A 12,288-nucleotide genomic window follows, 5' to 3' on the forward strand; every position below is an offset into this window, starting at 1 on the left:
CAAATCCCATCTTTGTGTAAGTGCCCAAAGATGCTGCTGGCTCAAGCCCGAAGAAGGCTGGTACGGGTAAGCAGGCAAGCCCCTTTCTTATCTTTAGGGGTAAGATAGGGTGAAGCAGGTCGTCATGTGCTTATTGTAAAGTAATACCTACGACTATAAATGGTACTAATCTCACAAGCAACCTGAGGAAACTGACCTCTAACGCCTCTTTCTCTTCCTTCGGTAGGCTCTGCCTCGTAGCCGAACTCAGAAATGCCACTTTTTGATCAAACCTAGCTTTTCATGGCAGAAACAATGGATTCTCACTCGGGGCTCCACTTTCCATAATCCACAGGACCCTCTTTTTTCTCATCCACCTAATGCAACGATGGTGTAAAATAAACAGTATCACATGCATACTTGGTTTTTCTTTCTTCAGTGCCAGACAGTTTAGATGTGATTCAGGAGACACTGATTTTATTTTATTTTTCCTTATTTTTGGATGGCCAAACTGGGGAAGAGCCTGCAATTTTAGCCTGAAATCCCAGGTTAAAGATGGTATTACCGTCTGACTATTGAATTCAAGCCTAACTTGCTGGATACATGTCAAGTAGGTTTTTGTCTGTGCATTGTCTATGGCTTACAGATGTGTATGGTATGAAATATTTTAAGGGGAGGTTTGCTTAAAGGAGGACAGAAACACAGACATAAAAAAGCACTCAGTCAACACACTTGATGTTTTTCTTTTAATCACCTTTTGTTGGAAATCTTGATTACGTATTTGTGCTGAAGGCCTATGAAAAATTACTCTCCTAAGGCTGAGTCCCATCTTTTCATAGGCCTCCCCAACAATCTAGTCAAATGAATTCCCTCGACCAGTCAACATCTTGAAGATGATTTTTGAGGCACCATCTCAAAGAGAAATTATAATCTATAAATATCGTTGTCCATGCTCCAATCTCATTGGGGTTACAACTAGAAGGGATTTGTGCATTCCCTATGATGTGAGGATAGAGCTCCTTGAGTGGTTGAAGACTATGCCATGACACGGACATGGGTCCAGAACATTCTGTCATGGAGACAAAGATGTAGGTCCAGGACGCATGCATCGACAAAGTTGGTCTGACACAGGAATTTCCTAAAACTAGTACAAGAGGACACAGTTGTACACTGCATAGTCGCGCGTCTGCATAATTAAGTACATTCATAACTCCTAATCTAGAGCAGTAAAGCAATAATATCATCTCGAGTGTAATATTTGGACAACCATTCTAAGCCACCATTACTCATTGAACATTAAATAATAAATCCAAAGTTAAAAAGTTGAAATGCATGTAACAAATGACAAACTTTAAAAGGAAAAAACACAGATAGCTGCAAAAAAAGGATCAAGTTAGGGGCAAGATAATGACAGTGTAATGCAAAGTTTGGTTGTGTCCATGAAGTGCCATAGTGTATTCAGTATTGTGTTGATACAGACACACTAGGTGAGGTATCCATGTGACAAGTTGAAAAAAAAAGATGCATATGGGAGAATCAGCAAGGTCCGATGCCTGGTTTACATGTTTTTTCGTAATTCATCAGGCAATCGTAAGGAATGAACATCTGTTTGTCACTAAGCTTTCTTCATGTGTTTCTGTGGCATTCTCTGAACATTTAATCAGCCGGAGCCTTTGCCTGGTTGTTTGTTTTGCAAACTGAGTTTCTTCCATTCTTTTTACAAGTTTCACCTGTTGAATGTTATCCCTTGATTCTTGACTGTAACCCAGTGTTGTAAAAATTGGAAATGGTTTAGAAATCAGAGGGTTAATTTGTATCAGATCCAGAAAAACAGGCTTGGATCGTTTACACACGCACACACGTTATTTTTATTAGTAATTTCATTTTAACCATATGAAGTGATAACAAAAGTAAAAATTCTAAAATCAGCCAATAAGTGAAAACAATTCAGATATGCAGAAGGTATTTTTGGAAGCTTAGGCTAGTAGATTTCTAGTCTACACCAAGTTTCTAAAACGGTTATGCCTTCCCATGCTTTTCTCCCCTTTATTTAGGTTCGTTAAAAAAGTGAACTCAGGAAAACACCAAAACCAGTGAAAATGGTGGTTTTTACTGTTTTTTGCCGTTTTTATATCATAACCAGTTTACCTTAAATCGTGAAGCAGGTTGATTTCATTTGTTGACAAGATCTAGTAACATATTGAATTGGGTATAGTAAAAATTAAAGTGGCTTGGTGTGCCCTTATTGTTGTTTATTTGCTTTATGGCAGTCATGTCCCTGAGTCCCTTCTAGCTTTGAAACTTCTGCTCGGAATTATAGGTTGCACAATATGCATCAGAAGATGGTAAAGGCAAGATTGCCTCAGGTACAACTTTTCATATGCTGGCATGTTATATACATGTGCAACTATGCTTGTAATTACAATCAGAGCAATCCGATCTTGACATGTAACTCTGAACTATCATAACATGGTTCTTCAGGGCCTTGGAGGATCTTGATTCACTGCTGCTGCATGCGTCAAGGAAAGACCCTTCAGCTTCAGTGGAGTCCATGGAGTAAAAAATAAATGCTGTTGTACTAGCATTAGACAAGTCTCTCTCTCTCTCAATGGGCATGTCCTCCTCCAAGGTAAACCCGGGTTGGGTCACCAACACCCCCCAAAACCCTTATGAAGCCTGACAGTTAGGGTATGTTTGATGGCTTGTCCAGGGTTGGATGAAATGAACAAAAAGAATGGAACAGAATAACCACTATTCCAAGTCCAACGTTTGTTTGGATCGTACTCAAATGCTATGTTCCAAATGTCCGTTGTTTGATGATGATGTGCAGACAACTTGGACCCTCAAGGATAATGGGTCAAATTACTTTGTTTTGGATCGTATCCATCCACCATTTTACATGTTTTAACAAATTCATTATGGTTTTTTGCCCGGATATGGATCCAATTACAGAATTATATCTAAAATCATGATTTTTTGAAATGAATATGGATTTGGAATTGAATTTTTGCCCCGAATATAGACCTTGAATGGCATTTTTGCCATGAATATGAATTTTGCTCTAAATAAGGATATAAAATTAGATATTTGTCGAATATGGATCTCGAATTGGATTTTTGGCCCAAATATGATTTTTTGCCTCGAATATGGATCTCGAATTGGATATTTGCAAATATGCATTTTTGCCTCAAGTGTGGATCTCAAATTAGATTTTTGCCCCGAATGTGAATCTCAAATTGGATTTTTCTCCTGAATATGGATCTCTAATTGGATTTTGCCTCAAGTATGTAGATTTTTACCCAAGCCACATTCTAATAATAGTAATAATAACTATGTTTTTACCCAAGCCACATGCACGCATAGAATTTTGCCAAGATGCCTTTAGCATTAGAAAAGTCATTCTTTTCACTAAACAATTTAATTGATTAGAAAAATATAGGTACCCACCTAGTGGGAAAGAGAATCGAGAAAAGTGAACATAATCATCAAGTTTTTTATGATAGAAAGACATGTTTCATGTGAAGCCAAACACAAGCTTAGACTCAATTAAGAATACCTTTGTTCAAGAAACGTGTCTTGGAACCTGGTGTTTCATCTTGAATTTGAACTAGGGATGTCAAAGGCTTAGATTTACATATGATACCCAACACAATTTGAATCCCATTAGTTGGATTTGGTAAAACAAGCTGAATCTAATTAATAGTTAGATTTGGATTTGGTATGCAAATTTGCATCTAAATTCAAGCTCGAGTCTGAACCAGATCGACATATGATGTTGGGTATGATCCTTCTTCTGGCGAGGTACAGGTGTTTTTTTGGATACATGGTGTGTTTGGATCATCGCTTTATGTAACTTCTGATGCTTGTGGTTGCATTTGGATAAGAGAGAAGGTACAATGCTTTGTGTTATGGTTGTATCCAAGCATTGTGTGCATTTCTGAATGCTGACATTGCAGATCATCCAATACATATCAGTTGCAACCCTAGAGTCTGCAGTGGGAAAGCCAAAGGAATTCATAGTTCTAGGTGTTCACTCTGTGGGTCATTCAGAAAGTTGGTGTAGTACATATTTTATATATTCTGGAACATGTGAATGAATTCATATTATTGTGAATGAATTCAGCCTGGCATGGTATGAGCAGGTCGTTACATGACAAGCTGCAAGTGACTCGTCCTTTGCAAAAGTCAATAGTTTCATTCATGTTCATGAGGAAATTCCCAAGGGGAATCACTAGTCAGACTCCCATGAGCATACCTTTAATAGTCCATCTCTTCCATTACCATTTAAGACTTGTATCTTTCTCTTATTTCTTTCTTGCAGCAATGGCTTGACAACCTAACAAGTAATCATGGTTTGCCCATCATTGAATAGCATAGAAAATTTTGAAAGAAAAGGTTGCATCATAGCATCAACAAATATTAAAAACTCTATAGCATATCTTAAAGAAGTACCCTCAGAACCAGAACCACAAATTTTATGAGCTTCTTCCTCTTTTCGGTTCAGTCCCAGCCAAGGCATGAGAACCTTATAAGCTAGGAAATGACATAATCACTCTAAATTGCCAAATAATAAACTGAATTAACAAGCCACAGACAAGTTTTGAAAGACTAACAACTGAAATCAAAAATTTCCTGACTCAATCCAGGTTGTCAGTTGGCAAGTTCCAACTGGCACACCAATGTCCTATCTGACTCCAATTTACTCTAGCACCTTATCAACTTCAGTATAGGAAAACAAACATAGAAGGCCAAATGGGATCTCAAGACTTCAAGAGTTGTAGGTTTACTAGTTTCTCTAGGCTTTATCGTTCACTTACATGTCCCACTCCTCTTGATTGTGTTATAGTTGTCGCTTCAGATCACCTTATAGCACTGGTTCTTGTTGAGTTGAACGATGTGCACTGTCATTTCTCTCTGCTGGTTCTGTGTCAAATGTTCTATGGTTTTTCCATGGAAAATTCTACTAGTTCTGGAGCATGATTGTTGAACACAAGGCTTTTCTTGATATCGATTACTGGTAGTGAGTGAAACTATGTGTATTACTTTAGCTTTAAGTGGTTGGTTACAGAGAGAGAGAGAGAGAGAGAGAGAGAGAGTTGGTTTTGTTGTGTAACAAAAAGAGCTAAAGAAATTTATCAGAGCCAGTTGCTTTACATAACATACAGGGAGAGTCAAATTGCCAAATAGCTATGATACTAATCCAAATCTCATAATGAACCACCAACAATCTTCTCATTATCCAGTTAACACCTGTATAGTCTATAGATATTAAAAGAGTTCTATCTGCAATGAAGGGATCTCATACAAGACAATGTTTGCAGATACAATCCTAACCTTGTAATATTGACATTCCAAGTTGAGATGCCTTCAGAAGGTTCCCAAAAAAATTCAATTATTTTATGTAGACAATACTGACAGTGATGCTAGCAGGTGATGTCAGCAATAATTTACAGAACATATGAACTTGATGGTTGTAATTTGATCTATGCAGCCTCACAAACTAACTAGTCTATGATGGAAGCCAACTTATTATTGTCAAGTATTAGGAATAAGTCTTGCACATCAATATGAGCAAAAGAAAAAGGAATAAGCCCCTGCACAGGTTTATGTTAAGCAAAGTTCAATACATACGAAGCACCTATATACTTCTGTTTCATTATATTCATTTTAATTTATGAAGCATGGGTATCATTTTTGGCTCACCATTGTTCTTCATACAATACAAGTGGAGGGTTCTGCTAAAATATAAAGATGGTAATGCATAAATCTAGCCAAGTGGGTTGGAGCATCAATCAAAACAACACCATTGACCTGGCTCCCTGTAAGGAGCTCTAAGTCTCAACATATTATGTACTCCAACAAGTGACAGAAAAATGTAAAAATAACTAGACTATAATACACCATCGCCACTTGCAACAGGAAACTCTTTAGTTTCCAAGAAATGAACCACGAAACATTTTAACACATAAACTTTCACTGTTACCATCTTACAAGTGGAAAGTATGCTAAAGGAGAATACAATGCAAAACATTCTAAGCAAAAAAAATGTGCACCAAGATCAGAAGTTTCACTGCATCTCTACCATTTCAAAAAATTGAAAACAAAAGAAACCAAATCAAACCACAAGAGAAACATATAGCAGAACCCAATTCCTCCTATCAGTTCTCCAAACAACCCACATCCAAAATTCACAATAAAAAACAAAGAAAACCCACAAAAAACATTTGTGGGTATCAAGAAAAACCCAAATTTATGCTCAGAAAAAACATATTTCCTAAGATTCAGATCATGGATACCTCAGAAAATCATGAATCGTATCAAACTAACCAGAAACATGAGATGGGTCTTTGAATTTCCCTCCGGATCCCTCGGCACTGACGTCTTTCACCAGATATACATAAGCAAAGCCATTTTCTCTGAGTTGCCTGACAATTCTGAACATGTTCTCATTGATCCAAACGTCCCCACCTCCATTAACGACGTCATAGAGATCATTCAATCCGGAAAACGAGCAACCCATCTTCTCCCTAGAGAGTCCAAGAACCTAAATCATCTCAAACCAATCCAAGATCTAGCTTTGCGATCAATGTAGACCTACCCAATCTCGATGAACGTTCCCCTCGGATCATGAACTCATTTTGGGAGCTCGGTGGGGTGCCTTTGTGAAAGCAAGCACACGGGAGAGAAGAGGAAGGCAGAGGAGAACGCCGACCTCCCGTGAAGCTAGGCAATGGACGATTCGACAGGGTCGCCAGCTGCTCAGAGAGGAAACAGGGACAGTGGCGCCGATGGGTCTGCTCACCGAAGAGAGAATGGGGAAGCAGACTGACGAGAGAGACAGACGCATCGACGGGTGCAGCGCGTCCGTCGATGCATTTTTTTTCGGTTCCCTCCTTTCTTGTTCATTTTGTAACGGGGGGGGGGAGGGAGAGGTGGATACAAGATTACACAGTATAATGGAAGCGGCGGACCCGCAGAACGCCGAACATGCCCTTAAGGGCACGTTTGATGGAGCATCCCGCGCATCATACGAGACAAAAATCACAAAAAAGATACTATTTTTAACAAACATTGGATGCGGCGAACATGCGGAACGCCGTCCGCCGCATCCTTTAAACATCGTTATTTTCGTTCCACCCCCTCCCCTGTTACGAAAAGATCAGGACGAGGGGAACGAAGTTTAAAAAAAGTTTTGCCTCGATGGGCGTGCCCCTCTCTTGCTCGACTCCCTCACTCTCTCTTCTGTGCAGTGAAGAGGAGCCCCTCTCTTGCCCTGTGTAGCGATGGCACACCCCTCTCTTGCTCGACTCTCTTCTTCATAGAAATTGGGATTTTGCTCTTTAACTTTTGACCTAATCTTTAATTCGAAACTTGAATCGAAGGGGAGTTTGAAACAGAAGATCTTCGAGAAGGACCGACTGATTTACGAGCTTCAGGACAAAGACTTGGAAATAGATGTTGGTCTTCGTGTCACTCTCGATGAAAATGTATGTGTTGTTAGACCTTCCATTCTTTGCTTCTGAAACTGATTGATTTTTGGGGGTTTCATTTGTGGATTTCAATCTCTTAAATCATTTTTTATTAGAGCAATCTATTGCCTTCGTTCATAGTAGTTGTGTATCTTCAGAATTATTTTTTTGTGAACACCATTAACATTATCATTGTCACCACCACTCTTGTTTGTTGTATTGACGATTAACAAGAGATCTTTAGGCATGCTGATAAAGCTTTCCAATAAAAAAGATGGGTTAATGATTGCCACAAAAAGTTGAACAGAGATGTTACTTCATTCAACTATAACCTTCTCTATTTTCTAATGATGTTAGAAACTAACCTTCACTTCGTGCAGAATTCCGTTGATGTTCATCAGAATTCTATTTTTCTCATCAGTTGCAATCAATACTTGATTGTCCAAAATGAAGTAATTTGACCCATTATTCTTGATTATTCAAGTTGTTCGCACATTGTCAAAACAACGGACAATTGAAACATAGCATTTGAGTATGGTTCAAACAAACATTGAACTTAAAACAGTTGTTATAGAACGAACAGAACCAATGCTCTGTTTCATTCTTTTTGTTCATTTGGTTGAACCCTGGACAAGCCATCAAACACACCCTAAAGGCACTGGCATACCTGGTGGGAGTAGAACCTGAGACGAAGAGTTCAGCACCTTCTCCCCAGGCCCGCTGCCACTCGGGCAACCTGGGCGGGCATGTGAGTGTGGGTGTATCGTATCCTATCTAATTATTCCATTGTCTCAAGTGTTTCTAGTTAATAAAGTATTGATTTTTCTGAAAATGCGGCCTACTGCAAACTGTGGCATCTGAGGTGCTTGTAAAAGCTAAGTCATAGCTGATGCATATAGGGCGCCGGGCATGCCGCTTTCAGACGAGGAAGAGGGTGGCAGCTCTGAAAAGTTGGATCCAGGCATCGAGCAGTTGGAGGATCTCCTCTAGAAAGTGCATCCTGTGGGGTAACTCCTTTCCTCTTTTCTATCATTTTGTATTTCTACTTTTTGTGGGTAACAGTAACACATTGACATTGTAAGCATACAGAAATCCAAAAGATTGGATTCTTTTGTAGCGTCTGTCTCGTGGGCACGGCGTTACAGGACAACAAAATCAAACTGGGTGGGAGCCCATCCCCATGGACTTATGCAACACGTACGTGTCTTGGCTCTATCAAGCCAGCTTGGAGAGCTCCTACCAGACCCACTCTGGTCACCACCAAGGGACCCGCTTGGGCTGGCGTACAATGATTGCCCCTTCAATCATGTTCTGCTCCTTGGTTGAGTCAACAAATGGAAAAATTGGAAAAGGGAGGAAGATGATGTGGGTCCCAGCCCCCGCGAGGCTGTGTTTATTGGCTTGCCAAATGGTTAGGTCAGACTTTTAATGTTTGTTGCCCTGCAGATAACAGGCCGAAACGAGGGACCCACCGTGATGCACCGTGTGGGTCCAGCACCAGACTGAGGCAGATGAAGTTAAAAGACGCATCAACAGCCAATCACGCGTTTGTTTCACTCTTGGCCCCTAGTCTGTCCACGCCTACCATGAGAGAAAGAGAGAGAGAGAGAGAGAGAGAGAGAGAGAGTGTGTATTGTGACCAGATCCACTCTTTGATGAGAGAGAGAGAGAGAGAGAGCGCCCTGGACGGCGCCCGAAAAAAAGTACTTTTTTTTAAGGGTGCTGGACAGGGCAGGGCAGCCCGTGCTGTCCTGTACGCGGATTGTACAGGACAGAACCCACTGTCCTATCCACTCGAGGTAAATTGTGTCCGCCCATTCATCGGACAATACATTGTGACATCCTTCAACTTGGATGCTTTTTGACCGTTCATCTACCCAGGTGTACCGATCCTGGGTTTTAGTGCTAAAAAATCCATTGTTGTACGGACGATCTTATCGGGCATGTCTAAGATTGGGTGGTTGGCCTGGGGGCAGGGGTGTTTCGGTACTTTTGCTTGATTCAACACCGGCAGCGGTAGGATGATGAAGGACCCTATGGTGGTGCCCATGGTATTTGTTACCTTTTTTTTAGGGAATGTATTTGTTAAAAAACCACCAAGTGGGTGAAATACCCTTAGTTTTGGAAAGCGTGCCATTTAATAAAAAACTATTTAGTTTGCAATTAAATTTATCACGCACACCATTTAAAAAACAAGAAATGTTCTTTTGTCTCTTTCCAGACTCCGACGAACTTAACAAGAAAATTTGTTTGTTGGTTCTTAAATAAAAACAGTAGGATGAAAGAGTTATTGCATATAACCGTTCATACATAATTGCATGCTTATTTATGCTTCTAAAATTTATGGCTCATGTTCTATTAACATTTTTCTAATCAAGCAGCAGAATTTCTTAAATGCACAAGTATATTATTTAAGAGCAATTTCCATTAGGGCTGGAGAGAGATAGAGAGGCACAAATATATGATTTATCATTGTTGTATACTAATATAGCAATAATTCGATGCAAAACTACTATAATGAGAGTTGCAATTACAATTACAATTGCATTGTAATATAATAAATCATTAGTCCACTACATTGGTTAAAATTATACATTTGTATTAGTTATAAAAAGTTGTGATAAAAGTAGGTTTTTTCGAGTTATAACTAATGCATTTAGAATAAGTTTCAAGTGTATAAGTTCCGTTAGTATTTAGTTCTTATATATATATATATATATATATATATATATATATATATATATATATATATATATATATATATATATATATATATATATATATATATATATGTGTGTGTGTGTGTGCAAAAAAAAATATATGCTATTAATGAAGGTAAGAAACTAATGAGTTTAAAATCATAGGTGCAAGTTGTATTGATTCAATATAACCACATGGGTTTGTTTGCTATGGATGTTTTTATATAAAAACATGATTTTTGAAATAAAATTTTGGCACATAACTCTTTTAAAAACCTAATTAATTATTATAATCACATGATTCAGAACAAGGTTCTTACTAAACAAATCACATTTGATCTAAAGAAAGTTTAATTTTTTTGAAGAAAAGAGTGATTTCTACTCATTAGATAGTAGCCAATATTTACCCCTCTTTCTCTCTCTCTCTCTCTCTCTATATATATATATATATATAGAGAGAGAGAGAGAGAGAGAATATAATATATATATATATATATATAGAGAGAGAGAGAGAGATGCTTAGAGTACCTAATCTCACATACTAGAAATCATGGTTGTAGGTTGTATCTTCTCAATTAAACCTTATGAATGTACTTAACTTACTTTATTTGATAAGAATCATGCTTTTTGATCAAGTTTTTTGGACATAAAAATAAAAAAATTTAAGTCATAAAATTTTGATACATTGTAAGCCGTTGATTTTTAAAGGTCTTAAAAAACATACAATGTATGCTATAATCACACGATCCAAAACTTGTTTTCTATTAAATAATGTTTACAAATCATATTATAAGGTTTGATCAACAAAATAATTTAAGAAATTTGAAAATCTAAAGCTTCTATTAGATGGGAGTAGGCACTCTGGGAGCACCTTATATATATATATATATATATATATATATATATATATATATATATATATATATATATATATATATATATATATATATATATATGAGAAATTGGTAGTTGCCTAATCGTTACCTACTTGACAAACACACTTGTCTTGGCTGTTGGATCTCTTTTAGATCAAACGGCCAAGATGCCACATATATAAAGTTATAAACCCTCCCTCTCCCTTCCCGTCACACCCTCTCTATCCCTTCACTCTTTGCGCTCTCTCTCCCTCTCGTTCCCTACCCGTGTCAGACTTTGTCGAAGGCCCAAGCTTGAGATAAGCATGCTAGATGCCGTTGAAGGCCTAAGCCTGAGATAAGCACGCTGGAGACCCAAGCCTGAGATACACACATCTTTTCTCCTTTCCCATCCCCTAAGACTAGAACCATCATATGTGCCGAGCACCGCCGAAGGTCGAACCCTCACAAGTGTGCCTCTCTATCTATCTATCTCCCCCTCACTCCCCTGCCCTCTCTTTCCCTCTCTACACCCCTCTTGTCTGCCTCTCTCAAAACCCCTCCCTCCCTCTCGAGCACTCCTATGGTCCTCCTCTCTCTCGAGCACCCCTCTTGTCTTCCTTTCTTTGCACCCTCTCTCTCGAGCCCTCTTTTCCTCTCTAAGTAGTTCACAACTTGTACACATCTTTTGTTTTCAAAACATAAACATGGGTTATAAAGCAATATTTTTGTCACATCCTAGAAAAATTGAGCCATTTTTTTAAATAGAGCACACATCGGAAGTAAATCATTTTCAGTTTTTTTTTATGAAAGCCATACTTAAGATCACAAGCACAATATTGAACACAACATTTATTCACATGTTCAATTTATAAAAATCAATGGGTGAACTTCAGTTAATCCTTTACAAAATGTATAATTTAAACTAATCTTAGTGATAGCCCCAAAACACAGAGCCCCAAGGAAGTAAAATGGTCCACGATCCAGCTCCAGATCCACGATCTAGCCCCAAGGAAGTAAAATGTATAATTTAAAATAAGGGGTTGAAGAAGAGTGCATGAGAAGGGGTCGGGGGCATGTTAGGGGAAGAAAAAAAAGGGGAGGGGGGAAATTGTGGAATTTTGGGAGAGATAAAATCAAGTGGGTATTGGATCTGGGCCCACCCTACCCTGGTTTGGATCCAGGATCAAAGTAGGATCCAACTAGATCCTAACCAGGGAGGGCATGAAACCCTAGTTGGTCCACTTAGTTGGCCAACTAGGTTCAAACCTAGTTGTTCTAACTAAA

This window comes from Nuphar pumila, chromosome 2 (assembly GCF_984573655.1).
Source record: "Nuphar pumila chromosome 2, dmNupPumi1.hap1.1, whole genome shotgun sequence".
NCBI lineage: Eukaryota > Viridiplantae > Streptophyta > Magnoliopsida > Nymphaeales > Nymphaeaceae > Nuphar > Nuphar pumila.